The sequence below is a fragment of the Ranitomeya imitator genome, chromosome 1, assembly GCF_032444005.1.
Source record: "Ranitomeya imitator isolate aRanImi1 chromosome 1, aRanImi1.pri, whole genome shotgun sequence".
Lineage (NCBI taxonomy): Eukaryota > Metazoa > Chordata > Amphibia > Anura > Dendrobatidae > Ranitomeya > Ranitomeya imitator.
In genome coordinates this window covers 756,737,897-756,752,539 of record NC_091282.1, presented here as the reverse complement: position 1 = coordinate 756,752,539, position 14,643 = coordinate 756,737,897, and positions in this window count along the sequence as shown.

The window sequence follows — 14,643 nt, the reverse complement described above, 5'->3', positions numbered from 1 at the left end:
TGTACACAGTGACTGCACCAGCAGACTAGTGAGTGCAGCTATGGAGTATAATACAGGATGTAACTCAGGAGGATCAGTAATGTAATGTATGTACACAGTGACTGCACCAGCAGACTAGTGAGTGCAGCTCTGGAGTATAATACAGGATGTAACTCAGGATCAGTAACGTAATGTATGCACACAGTGACTGCACCAGCAGAATAGTGAGTGCAGCTTTGGGGTATAATGCAGGATGTAACTCAGGATCATTAATGTAATGTATGTACACATTGACTGCAGAAGCAGAATAGTGAGTGCAGCTATGGAGTATAATACAGGATGTAACTCAGGAGGATCAGTAATGTAATGTATGTACACAGTGACTGTACCAGCAGATTAGTGAGTGCAGCTATGGAGTATAATACAGGATGTAACTCAGGATCAGTAATGTAATGTATGTACACAGTGATTGCACCAGCATAATAGTGAGTGCAGCTATGGAGTATAATACAGGATGTAACTCAGGATCAGTAATGTAATGTATGTACACAGTGACTGCACCAGCAGAATAGTGAGTGCAGCTCTGGAGAATAATACAGGATGGAACTCAGGATCAGTAATGTAATGTATGTACACAGTGACTGCACCAGCAGAACAGTGAGTGCAGCTCTGGAGAATAATACAGGATGGAACTCAGGATCAGTAATGTAATGTATGTACACAGTGACTGCACCAGCAGAATAGTGAGTGCAGCTCTGGGGTATAATACAGGGTGTAACTCAGGATCAGTAATGTAATGTATGTACACATTAACTGCACCAGCAGACTAGTGAGTGCAGCTCTGGAGTATACAGGTCCTTCTCAAAAAATTAGCATATAGTGTTAAATTTCATTATTTACCATAATGTAATGATTACAATTAAACTTTCATATATTATAGATTCATTATCCACCAACTGAAATTTGTCACGTCTTTTATTGTTTTAATACTGATGATTTTGGCATACAACTCCTGATAACCCAAAAAAACTGTCTCAATAAATTAGCATATTTCACCCATCCAATCAAATAAAAGTGTTTTTTAATAACAAACAAAAAAACCATCAAATAATAATGTTCAGTTATGCACTCAATACTTGGTCAGGAATCCTTTGGCAGAAATGACTGCTTCAATGCGGCGTGGCATGCAGGCAATCAGCCTGTGACACTGCTGAGATGTTATGGAGGCCCAGGATGCTTCAATAGCGGCCTTAAGCTCATCCAGAGTGTTGGGTCTTGCGTCTTTCAACTTTCTCTTCACAATATCCCACAGATTCTCTATGGGGTTCAGGTCAGGAGAGTTGGCAGGCCAATTGAGCACAGTAAAACCATGGTCAGTAAACCATTTACCAGTGGTTTTGGCACTGTGAGCAGGTGCCAGGTCGTGCTGAAAAATGAAATCTTCATCTCCATAAAGCATTTCAGCCGATGGAAGCATGAAGTGCTCCAAAATCTCCTGATAGCTAGCTGCATTGACCCTGCCCTTGATGAAACACAGTGGACCAACACCAGCAGCTGACATGGCACCCCACACCATCACTGACTGTGGGTACTTGACACTGGACTTCAGGCATTTTGGCATTTCTTTCTCCCCAGTCTTCCTCCAGACTCTGGCACCTTGATTTCCGAATGACATGCAAAATTTGCTTTCATCAGAAAAAAGTACTTGGGACCACTTAGCAACAGTCCAGTGCTGCTTCTCTGTAGCTCAAAAGTGGCTTTACCTGGGGAATGCGGCACCTGTAGCCCATTTCCTGCACACGCCTGTGCACGGTGGCTCTGGATGTTTCCACACCAGACTCAGTCCACTGCTTCCTCAGGTTCCCCAAGGTCTGGAATCGGTCCTTCTCCACAATCTTCCTCAGGGTCCGGTCTCCTCTTCTCGTTGTACATCGTTTTCTGCCACATTGTTTCCTTACAACAGACTTACCATTGAGGTGCCTTGATACAGCACTCTGGGAACAGCCTATTTGTTGAGAAATTTCTTTCTGGGTCTTACCCTCTTGCTTGAGGGTGTCAATGATGGCCTTCTTGACATCTGTCAGGTCGCTAGTCTTACCCATGATGGGGGTTTTGAGTAATGAACCAGGCAGGGAGTTTATAAAAGCCTCAGGTATCTTTTGCATGTGTTTAGAGTTAATTAGTTGATTCAGAAGATTAGGGTAATAGGTCGTTTAGAGAACCTTTTCTTGATATGCTAATTTATTGAGACAGGTTTTTTGGGTTATCAGGAGTTGTATGCCAAAATCATCAGTATTAAAACAATAAAAGACCTGACAAATTTCAGTTGGTGGATAATGAATCTATAATATATGAAAGTTTAATTGTAATCATTACATTATGGTAAATAATGAAATTTAACACTATATGCTAATTTTTTGAGAAGGACCTGTAATACAGGATGTAACTCAGGATCAGTACAGGATATGTAATGTATGTACACAGTGACTGCACCAGCAGACTAGTGATTGCAGCTCTGGAGTACAATACAGGATGTAACTCAGGATCAGTAATGTAATGTATGTACACAGTGACTGCACCAGCAGAATAGTGAGTGCAGCTCTGGGGTATAATACAGGATGTAACTCAGGATCATTAATGTAATGTATGTACACATTGACTGCAGCAGCAGAATAGTGAGTGCAGCTATGGAGTATAATACAGGATGTAACTCAGGATCAGTAATGTAATGTATGTACACAGTGACTGCACCAGCAGACTAGTGAGTGCAGCTATGAAGTATAATACAGGATGTAACTCAGGATCAGTAATGTAATGTATGTACACAGTGACTGCACCAGCAGACTAGTGAGTGCAGCTCTGGAGTATAATACAGGATGTAACTCAGGATCAGTAATGTAATGTATGTACACAGTGACTGCACCAGCAGACTAGTGAGTGCAGCTATGGAGTATAATACAGGATGTAACTCAGGAGGATCAGTAATGTAATGTATGTACACAGTGACTGCACCAGCAGAATAGTGAGTGCAGCTCTGGAGTATAGCACAGAATGTAACTCAGGATCAGTACAAGATCAGTAATGTAATGTATGTACACAGTGACTGCACCAGCAGAATAGTGAGTGCAGCTCTGAGGTATCATACAGGATGTAACTCAGGATCAGTAATGTAATGTATGTACACAGTGACTGCACCAGCAGAATAGTGAGTGCAGCTCTGGAGTATAATACAGGATGTAACTCAGGATCAGTAATGTAATGTATGTACACAGTGACTGCACCAGCAGAATAGTGAGTTGCAGCTCTGGAGTATAATACAGGATGTAACTCAGGATCAGTAAGAGTAAGGAAAAGTTATCATTGTGCAAAAATCATTAATGAAAAGTTTGAAATTCACTTTTTATGTAGAATTAAGCCTAGATGTACATGGCCACTTTAGTTGTAGGATAACATTTTGCATATAACTCATGAGTAGAATTGAGCGAATTTGTTCGGAATCGGTCGTTGAATCTGAATTTGCTATATTCGTACCATATTGGTATGCTATTAGTGCCGAATTTATGTTTGGTGATCAGTTCCAAATATACAGTATGTGTTCATTTCTACACCCATTGACTCCAATGACGTCTGTCTGTATTCAGCAAATATTGAAAAAACAATTTTTGCCGCCGATCATAATTGGAAACGAATTTTGAGAAATTCTTATGAGATCAAATTAATATGTGTGATTTTTCTACAGGTTGACAATGAGCAACTATTTAATGATGAAATTCAGCAGCAAGTTGCATGCAACATATGATTTGCACAAAAAAACAAACAAATTGCAGTCATGTTGCCAGTGAGTGGCCGATTCTATCCTGGCACAGTGTGGGTGATCGGCTATTTTGGAGCTAAAATGCATCAGGAGCGTCACCGTCTCGTTAAGTTATTTGTCCAAATAGATTTGCACTCATTTATTGCAACATTGCGATCTTTGTGACAAGAGACCGACTTCGCAGCGTAGCCCTCACCAGCCTATTCTTCTGCTGCAATTGTGAGTGCCGCTTGGTAACACCAGGAGTTTTTTCTTTTTGGAAACAAGCACGTGTTGAGGTTACAAAACAGTAATAAAGGGGGGGGGGGGGGGGTTTGCTATGGGACCCTCACTTTTCTTTTCACACCAACATATCCAAAATGTCTAAAAGCTGAAATTATAGCATTCAAGAAAATGCTTTTAACTTTTATTCTGGTGTTTGCTTTGTTTGTTTTCGCTTCTGCCTTATATGATTCATCAACCGAAATATCTCATTATATGCAAGTGCCAATATTTGTCTGCATAGCAAAATGCAAACATGATAACAGCACTTAAAGAAGCATTCCTCTTCCTCCTCCCATCAAAGTTTTTTTTCCTCTTAATACATTGCAATCATCACATTATACAGCACTGTGAAATTACAATTGCTCATGTTACCTTCATCCCAGCTAATTGTTCTAGTTTCTCTGCTGTATACAGAAACAGGAAGTCAGTTTGTAATGGGAGTGGTGGAACCACAGTGTTGTGGTCCGAGGAGAGCCTGGAGGGTGGTGCCTAGGTGAGCACCTAACTCTTCACTAGAGCCCATGATTTTGCTACTCCAGGGCAGACCATGAATGTACGGCAGATGACCCCCAAGCGGCAGGATGCTGGAACGACCTATAAGGAGAGTACAGCTGGTACAGGCAGGCATGGCAGGAGCACAGGAACCGCCGGTGCTGGTGGGTAAGGCTGATATACAGGCACGCACTGGATGGTGCATGCTCATACAGCTGATATACTGGTGAGGAAGGCTGGTACAGGTTTCTATATCTGGTATACGGGTGAGCATAGCAGATGCAGGCTGGTATACAGGTGAGCATAGCAGATGCAGGCTGGTAGGGCTGGTATATAGGCGAGCACGGCAGGTGCAAGCAAGTACGGTGAGCATGGCTGGTACAGGCAGGTACTGGAAGACAAACTAGAACCAGGAACCTGAGAACTAGCAAGCATGTAACAAGCAGTAGATACACGTTACTCAAGCACTTCCCCACAGGTGAAGATGCCTTAAATAATAAGTGTCTCCAGCCACTGGCTGGAGACACTTTGGGTCGGTGTAACAAGGCAAGAGCAAGCGCCCTAAGCACAATGCTCGGGAAACTGAATGTCATGCACAGACCCCGGGCAGCAGCAATAGGAGGAGGAGGACGTGCGGGACAGGGCTGCGAGGGTGAGTGAGTCGGTGTCCCAGCCAGGGGTGGGAGAGAGCGTGGAGACACTGGTGCTACACTTTTTCCTGCATGAATCATCGTCCTCTTCAACTTCTGACCCAGCTGCTCCCCCCTCCAGGAACTTTTGCAGTAACTCATGACTCATACAGAGAAAATTGACCTCCTGTTTCTGCATAGAGCTTAAAAGGATTCGGCTAGTCTTTGTTTAATCACGTTATGTCATAGACCTAATGGAAAAGAGAAGAATTAACTGGGCAGAAAGGTAAAATAAGCAATTGTAAGTGCAGAGTGCTATATAATATGAGGATTGTAATATATTAAGATGACAAATCTTTAATGGAAGGAGTGTTTCTTTAAATACATAATCCTTGTTCATTTTACATCCAAGCTCATAGGACCCCATAGTAAAAAGCAAATAAAAAACCAAACCAAAATAAATATAACTGGTTGCCGCACGTATTACACACACGGACACGGATATCCCTGGTAATAGTTTTCGTTTTTTCCAGTACTGGAAATAAACAGACGTGTGAAACCGGCCTTATACTCCATTCATCTCCAGAGCTGCTGTCACTATTTTGCTGTTACATTATGTCTGTTGTGGCAGCCCCTGCCAAGGAGAGCTAATTTCGGTTGAGATATATAGGGAGATTTCATTGTCCAAAATAATAATCAAAGCAAAGTATAACTATTTACCATAACAATTTCTCCCTTTTAATTATTAAAGACAATTTATCCATCAGCTACGTCCCTATGCTATGAGAGCCTGGAGGGGACGAATCCCGTTCACCGACAAATACCTTGTCTTTAAATCTCATCATAACAAATATACCAGTTCTAGAGTTACATACACTAGTAATACCAACATTTATGTAATGAAAGGGTAAATGTATATACTCTTATTCCCTGTCCCCATTTCTGCTATATGAGGTCTACCATTCGGGGCGATTGTCTGCAGCTCATTTATATAGGGAATGTTTGGGGATAACATTTATATCTAGGTCACCACACAGAAGTATGAAGGTAGCAGGAGTAAGGTGTGCTAAGGTGCAGGTTCCTTCTGCACCTGGGAGAAGCCATTTTTAGACCACATACTAGATATAAATCCTTAGGTAGTATACAGGGTACAATGTCAGTGGGGCTCCCAAGATAACATATAGAAGTCAAAAGTTCTTGCATCGTGTTGCATAGTTTGTTCGCAGAAGAAACTTGTGAGAGTAGACTATATGGGGTAATTCAACATTTATCTTCACAGAACATGAGGTACATGCATCAGCTTCTTAACACAGCATAAGAGGAAGTCTAAAAGGCCTTTATACCAGAGAGAAAGTGAAACCAAAGTTCAACAAGTATATGCCTTACTTTCAACTAAGCATATAACAGTAACAACATCGCCATCTACTGTCAGAAAAGTGTAAACTCCTCCTGCACACAAAAAAGCCTGTATCTGTTGCATATCTGCCAACACACTTTCTCAACAGTAAAGGTACCTTCACACATAACGATATTGTTAACGATATCGTTGCTATTTGTGACGTAGCAACGATATCGTTAATGAAATCGTTCTGTGTGACAGCGACCAACGATCAGGCCCCTGCTGGGAGATCGTTGGTCGCTGAACAAAGTCCAGAACTTTATTTCGTCGCTGGACTCCCTGGAGACATCGCTGGATCGGCGTGTGTGACACCGATCCAGCAATGTCTTCACTGGTAACCAGGGTAAACATCGGGTAACTAAGCGCAGGGCCGCGCTTAGTAACCCGATGTTTACCCTGGTTACCATGCTAAAAGTAGAAAAAAATAAACACTAGATACTTACCTACCGCTGTCTGTCCCCGGCGCTGTGCTCTGCTCTCCTCCTGCACTGGCTGTGAGCCGGAAAGCAGAGCGGTGACGTCACCGCTCTGCTTTCCGGCTCACAGACAGTACAGGAGGAGAGCAGAGAAGCAGAGCGCAGCGCTGGAGGACAGACAGCGGTAGGTAAGTATCTAGTGTTTGTTTTTTTTTACTTTTAGCATGGTATCCAGGGTAAACATCGGGTTACTAAGCGCGGCCCTGCCCTTAGTTACCCGATGTTTACCCTGGTTACCGGCATCGTTGGTCGCTTGAGAGCGGTCTGTGTGACAGCTCTCCAGCGACCAAACAGCGACGCTGCAGCGATCCGGATCGTTGTCGGTATCGCTGCAGCGTCGCTTAATGTGAAGGGGCCTTAAGGACTTATTCAGTTAAGCCTAATCTCTTCACCGGTCTCTGATGTCTTTCAGCATTCAAGGCCTTTGTGAAAATATCTGCTGTCATAACTTCAGTTGGACAGTTCTCTAAATTTAGGAATCCTTGTTCCTGGTGATCTCTCAAGAAGTGAAACTTTATATCAATGTGTTTAGTTCTTGGATCAACTCTTTCTATCTAAGCAAGAACTAGACATCCTTGATTGTCCGCATAAATCTTTGTTGGTCCCAATTGTTGCTGTCCTAAGTCTGTTTGCAGTTGACTTAACCATAGAACTTCTTCACTAGCATGTGCTGTGGCGACATATTCTGCTTCTGTCGACGACAAGGTTACTATAGATTGTTTCTCACTAGTCCAACTAATTGGTCCGCCTGAGAGCAAGAAAAGATAGCCACTGGAAGGTTTCCTGTCAATTGGATCTCCAGCCCAGTCTGCATCAATGTATCCGGTTAAAATGCATTTCTCACTTACAGGTAGTTTCAGTTTAACACTGTTAGTCCCTTTCAAAAAACAGATTGCTCTCTTCACTGCATTCCAGTCCATTTTTTTTGCTTTTTCACCTTCCTGCTCAAAATTCCTACTGCTGCTGCAATGTCTGGCCTTCTAACAGTCGCAAGATATAACAATTTTCCCATTGCCTTTCTGTATTGTTCATTATTTGGTAACAGATTCTGTTCACTATTTATTCCCTTCAGATAGTTGATTTCCATTGGAGACTTTACTGGTTTTGGATCTTTCAATCCAAAAGTTTCTATTATGTCTTGAATTATGTGATTTTGATTAAGAAGGAAACTCTCATCTTTTACTAGAGAGAAAAGTGAAACCAAAGTACAACAAGTATATGCATTACATTTAACTAAGCATATAACAGTAACAACATTACCATCTACTGTCAGAAAAGTGTAAACTCCTCCTGCACACAAACAAGTCTATATCTGTTGCATATCTGCCAACACATCGGAGGTTTGGCATAACTAAGTTTGATCGTTTTGAGAACCTACCTCATCCCTTTGGCATATCAAAGGGTAATCAAATGGGTCAAGTTGTTCACAAGTCGGGCAGAATCTATAAACTACAACTCAATATTGTCCAAATATCCATGGTCATTTCCTGAAAATATCTATCATCACAAACTATAGATGTGCTCTCACACCTTTCCTAGTCCTCCTTTAGTACCTCATTGAGAGTTAGGCAAGGGATGCAATTGTCATCAGCTTAGTCCAGTGGGGCATGGTCATCATCTTTGCTGCTGCTGGGATTCACGACCTTTTTCAGTGGCTGGCATGGATACAAAAGTCTTTGCCCTGGAGCTTGACAGAAGTAGCAGTGGTTAGTAGCAGTTGAAATGGCTCTTTGTATCTTGGTACCAGTGGTCTCCTCATATGTCCCTTAACCATGACCCAGTCTCCTGGTGCCAGTGTGTATGTGCCGCTTATACAGTTGGGGTCTGGGATGGAGGAAAGAACACGGTTATGAGTAACAGTCAGATGTTGTTGCAACTCCAAGACATATTCAGTGAGTGATCTGTAAGAGACCTGCAGCTGTTGTGGGAAATACAACCCTGTCTTAGGACAGCTTCCCTCTACCCCTCGGGGCGGTCCTCACTGAATGCAATAGCAAGCAATCTACCCAGAACCAGTGTGTTTCTCCTATGCCCTTCTGGATTTTTATTTCAGAGTACCATTAAGGCGTTCGACCTTCCCACCACTGTGAATCTAGGGAACATAGAAAGCCTGTTCTATACCCAGAGTGACCATGATTTGTTTCATCAGTAGTGTTGAGCGATACCGTCCGATACTTGAAAGTATCGGTATCGGATAGTATCGGCTGATACCCGAAAAGTATCGGATATCGCCGATACCGATACCCAATACAAATACAAGTCAATGGGACACCAAGTATCGGAAGGTATCCTGATGGTTCCCAGGGTCTGAAGGAGAGGAAACTCTCCATCAGGCCCTGGGATCCATATTAATGTGTAAAATAAAGAATTAAAATAAAAAATATTGATATACTTACCTCTCCGGAGGCCCCTGGACATCACCGCTGGTAACCGGCAGCCTTCTTTGCTTAAAATGAGCGCGTTTAGGGCCTTCCATGACGTCACGGCTTCTGATTGGTCGCGTGCCGCTCATGTGACCGCCACGCGACCAATCACAAGCCGTGACGTCATTCTCAGGTCCTAAATTCCTGGAATGAGAATGACGGCCTTCAGCCCAGCATCTGGCGCAGAGCAGTTGGAGGAGAGTGGTTCTTGTATTACTGCCTTACCATTGTGTGCTACTGCATACCTAGCGATGAACCGTCCTTGTGTGAGGGAGGGCCAGGACCGTAGTCGTGGCTGAGACTATTTGTTTACATGCATCCTGGCCTCCCGCCACATGCACACAATGTCCCCATTTTAGCGTACCTTCAGCTACATCTTCTGCACCGTTAGGGTCCCATCTGAGCGGCCGAAGTTCTGCTGCTGATGTTGTTGTAGCACAAATAGAGACAGAGCCCACGTTCAGCTTAAAACAGATAACTTTACTGGTTTCTTCTCGCAGCACATCTATGTCTTTTGCAGCATCAACATTAGGTTCCACACAGCATATTTCCTTCTCTTTCCCTGTGCTTTTCCCTGCGTCCTTCAGTGTGTTCCCTGGATGTCCCATCCTGCACAGTATCGCAGCATCCTCCTTTTCCGGCTTGACTACCTTTAGGCGTTCCCTTCTCCATTTCGCAACCAGACATGAGAGCATCTGCCCATGTAGTAAGCTGACACATTTTCAGAGCGACCTGCGTACTGTCCTGCTGTGAATCCTGCAGTAGCTATTGCTCTCACTACCGTTTTCACTGCTTTTCACTGCTGCTGCCTCTGCTGCACTTTTGTCCCGCAGACCCTGGACAGCTGGGCTTCACACTTCGAATGTTGCAGGGCCCACTGTGTTGCCCCGGGCTCTAGGGCCCTATGGGACTGACTGGGATCTCTGGCCTCCTGGTTTGTCTCAGCTCCCAGGTTCCACTGACTAGAAAACAGGAAACTCCCTTTATTACCCACAGCAGGCCCCTCCTAGATTAACTATATACTCTGTATACTAATGTGTCCCCATCTCGTGGACTATCTTATGCACTGCACTTTCCCTACCTGTACAATAGAAAACATACATATAGTAGCATATCGGAACATGACAATATATGCATTGCATTAACTAAAAAAAGGGGAGAGGTACAAGACCGTCCTGGTACACCCCTTACATTTGATCATTGATCCAAGCTCTGGAATCATCCACAAAATACTCAGCAGAGAGGTTAGTGAGAGGACATCACTGATATCTAACAAGAACTATGTTTTTGCCTTCATCATTGCCTGAGAGTCATGTTCATGTGTCAATGTCAGACTTAGGTTCCTCATCTGCTGGTTTACAGGGGCAGGTTTTGCATTCAGTTCCTCCCACTTCCCCATCCTGATATTCTACTCCCTTTTTCTAAATCCACTGATAGTCGTGTATCTGGATTTAGAACATTACAGCATTTGATAGTTATATGGGAGCTGTTAAATGGGGAGATTAAAGAGATAATAAGACCTCCTGTCTGTATCGCTCGAACTTCATCATGTATCACCGCATTCTAGACAACACTTATAGGGTCCTGCTTTATACAGGGGGTTGAACACATTTAAGTTTTACTGTCACCGGGCAATGGGCAGTTGTCCCAAATAAAGTCTGTGGTGTGCTCACAGCTGGCTGGGTATATTCTCAAACCAAATAGCTAGGGAAGAGCATATACTGTCTAAGTCTGCCTTAAATGTCAAGGACAGGAGACTACCCAGGGGGCTTTTCTTTATGGGGGTAGTCATCTTGGGGCCATTTGGAGTGAATTCTAGGCAGGCTCCAAATTTCTGCAACATGTCTGTCGCAAACAAATTCAAAAATACATCAGGGGAATCTAAAACCTGGGTCACAATTGAAATTGAATCAAGTAAATTCAGTCGGAGGGGCTGAGTCATTTGTAATTTAGTAGGTCGTCCCTCTACCCCTTCACAACGTACATATTCAGGGGACAGAATGTCCTCTGAAATGAGTTCTTACATTAATACCGCATGGGCTGCTTCAGTGTCTATCATAGATGAAATAGCTTGTCCCTCCCCAGGAAAATGCAGGCAGTGAGTGTGGGTCCCTGGGGGGTGACAACGGGGCACAGGGAGACATCTGGGTGGCCCATTTGCTAGGGGGGGTGGTTCAGGATAGTAGCTGTTCATTTTGTAGAATATTTGGAAGAAAAATGTCCGTTTTGCCCAGAAGACCAACATTCTACTTTGCTGCAGTCTCTGTTTCTATCTTGGCGGTTACTGCCCCCTCTCCCTCTTTCCTTTCTGGCTGTAGGGGTCCTAATTAACTCTTTCTTTCACATGCTTTCCAGTTCAGCACCCTGGGCTATTTCCTTCCAATCAACCCATTGAACATTATGCCACTCTGGGCAACTAGTACATACTGTGGTCTGGACTGTAGATCTAAAACCATTCATGAAACATTCAAGCAATAGTAAGTAAGGGGTCATCATAAAATGACTGAAACTACATCATCCCACCTGGCCCGATATGTCTCCTCAACACTGTCATCACATAATGGGGGACATTCTGAGACGTTGTGTCTGCTCCAAATTAAATTGTATAATTCAAATACGTGCATGGAAGACCACTCTAATATATTAAGAATTAAAGAAGATCTCTCTATTACACACCTTGGTGAGGAGGTTTAATGGTTATAAGCATTCATGGATTGTAACAATATCATTGGATGGTAATAAAGCTTGCAATTTGTTATCATCTTTTCAGTTAGCCATTAAAAGCTATAAACCACTGAGGATTCTCAATTCTAAATATTTTTCTTACAACTCTATAAATTCAGTCATACACACAAAATCCAAACAATGGCAGAGAGTTGATAAGAATGGTCTTGTAGGACCACTACGTACCCGTCTTGGACCATCAGAAAGCACTGAAACTTTGTAACACAAAGGGCTACTCACTGCAGGTTTTTATTTTCAGTGATTTATGGAAAGGTCCATGTAGTTGGGTCACAGAGAGGTCCAGTTAACCATCCCAGTTTTCGGCACCATATAATGTTGTGGTAGTCCCACCCAAGGAGAGCTAATTTCGGTTGAGATATATAGGGAGATTTACCGGTAATTGTCCAAAATAATAATCAAAGCAAAGTATAACTATTTACCATAAAATGTCTTATATTCCAGTTACCTTCAGAGCTGTAGTCACTATTCTGCTGTTACATCATGTCTTATACTCCAGTCACCTTTAGAGCTGCAGTCTCTATTCTGCTGTTATATCTTTTACTTCAGTCACTTTCAGAGCTGCACTCACTATTCTGCTGTTACATCATGTCTTGTACTCCAGTCCCAATTCTCCTGCTACATCATGTATTATACTCCAGTCACATTCAGAGCTGCACTCACTAGTTTGCTATTACATAATTTCTTATACTCCAGTCACTTTCAGAGCTGAAGTCACTATTCTGCTGTTACATCATGTGTTATACTCCATTCACATTCAGATTTGCACTCACTATTCTGCTGTTACATCATGTCTTATGCACCAGTCACCGTTAGAACTGCGGTCACTATTCTGCGATTACATCATGTGTTATACTCCAGTTGCAGCGCCCCAGGGTCCTGGTCGTTGCAGTAATGTCATTCTTCCAACAGGGGGAGTGATGTTACATCTGAAGGCAATAAAGGAGATCACTTTACCAGGTATCACAAACCACACAGCACACTTCACACCCCAGTCCACCAGGGGGAGCTATGCTCCTATTTAGTAGGGCACTCTTCACAATTAGGTAAAACTGGTGGTCTGGATAGGAAGTTAGAGAGAAGCGAGCTGGGCTTCACCCAGTGAGCTGCTATCTGAGCTCCTCTCAGGTAGTGGGTCCCTGACAGAGGTGGGATCCTGTCGGAGGCCTAGACAGAAGGCCGCGGAGCTGCGTCAGCCCGACGTGCGGTAGCATCCTAAGAAAGAGACATTGAAGGAGAATTGTGTTGCAGAGAGTGAGAAACGAAGTCATAGCAAAAGGAGAGGAAACCAGAAGGAGTTCTACCCTGTAAAAGGCTGCCTCCTTTCTGAGGTGCAGGATCCGGTAGCCGGAACACCGAGGTAGTCATCGTCTCCATCCTTGCTCCAGAGACCGGCAGGACAGCTAATTCCATATTAGTTGCCCGACCTATACCCAGGAGGCACGGTGGCAACTTGTGGGGGCCAGGGCATGCTAGAGTCCCCGTAAAAAGCCTCAGGCCATCAGTCATACGGGTTGTTCCTATCCATCTGGGGGACAGAGAGGAAGATATAACATCTACAATAGTTGTGAGGACCTTATGAGTAGCTCAGCAGTAAGGTACTACTGTGACAGTGATAGTATGTGATAGTATGTGATAGTATGTAGAATAGAAAATAGTTTGAAATGATGTACTCTGAATAAAATTGAAGGAAAATGCAGTGAGCCCGTGGGGGTTGATAGATAGTCCTGCATGTGTAGAAGAATAAAGAAAATGTTGATTTGCACTTTGAGGTTTTACGATAGCATACCCTTAGAGGGTACCTGCACTTAGTAGATAGTATACCTGTATGGGTAACTGTGTTTTATAGCTAGATAAGAATTGTTTTCAACTTGCCTTAAAAAAGTCATACGCACAATGTAAATATGTTATTGTTTGTAAAGTTCAAGTGTCCTCACTTCCCATAAAGGGAAGCTTAGTTATATTAACTTGTTTTATAGCATTTCAAAAATTTTGCATGTCTTTTTGCTAATGTATTGTTGTTTTCTCGCCCAGTCCCGGAATACTGGATTTAACCGTGACATCCCCCTTGAGAACCGAAGGACCCGGTACCGAGTCCCCCCTAGCCCTATGGGGGCACTCCACAGTCACCTTCAGAGCTGCAGTCACTATTCTGCTATTACATCATGTCTTATACTCCAGTCACCTTCAGAGCTGTACTCTCTATTCTGCTGTTATATCTTTTACTTCAGTCACCTTCAGAGCTGCACTCACTATTCTGCTGTTACATCATGTCTTGTACTCCAGTCACCTTCAGAGCTGCGGTCACTATTCTGTTACATCATGTATTATACACCAGTCACATTCAGAGCTGTACTCACTATTCTGCTGTTACATCATGTCTTGTACTCCAGTCACCTTCAGTGCTGCAGTCACTATTCTGCTG